General features: G+C 36.2%; 1 protein-coding gene across 1 annotated transcript in view; it reads right to left on the bottom strand.

Annotated features, from left to right (window-relative positions):
* Window positions 1–307, bottom strand: part of LOC107689974 (DNA-binding protein RFX7-like) — a 56,176-nt gene that overhangs the window by 24,541 nt on the left and 31,328 nt on the right. The gene's annotated exons all lie outside the window — the stretch shown is intronic.

Below are 307 nucleotides of genomic sequence, written 5' to 3'. Positions count from 1 at the left end.
AGCCTTAAGTTAAACTGCTTTAAATTACTTTTTTTCCACATCAATCTACACTCCATACACCATAATGACAAAGAAAACAGAACTGTCACAACTTTGTAAATTTATTAAAAATAAAAAACTGAAATAAGTAAATTGCACAAGTATTCATACCCTTAACTCATTACTTAGCTGAAGCACCTTAACAGCCTCAAGTCTTTTTGAGTATGATGCGATAAGCTTTGCTCATCAGCATTTGCCAATTATCTGCCATTCTTCACCTCACCTGTTCACCTCTCAAGCTCTGTCAGGTTGGATGGGGGCAGATGCA

This window comes from Sinocyclocheilus anshuiensis, unplaced genomic scaffold, assembly GCF_001515605.1.
Source record: "Sinocyclocheilus anshuiensis isolate Anshui unplaced genomic scaffold, SAMN03320099.WGS_v1.1 scaffold1845, whole genome shotgun sequence".
Lineage (NCBI taxonomy): Eukaryota > Metazoa > Chordata > Actinopteri > Cypriniformes > Cyprinidae > Sinocyclocheilus > Sinocyclocheilus anshuiensis.
Note: the sequence above shows the minus strand (reverse complement) of the source record. Positions and strands in the feature narration are given on the sequence as shown.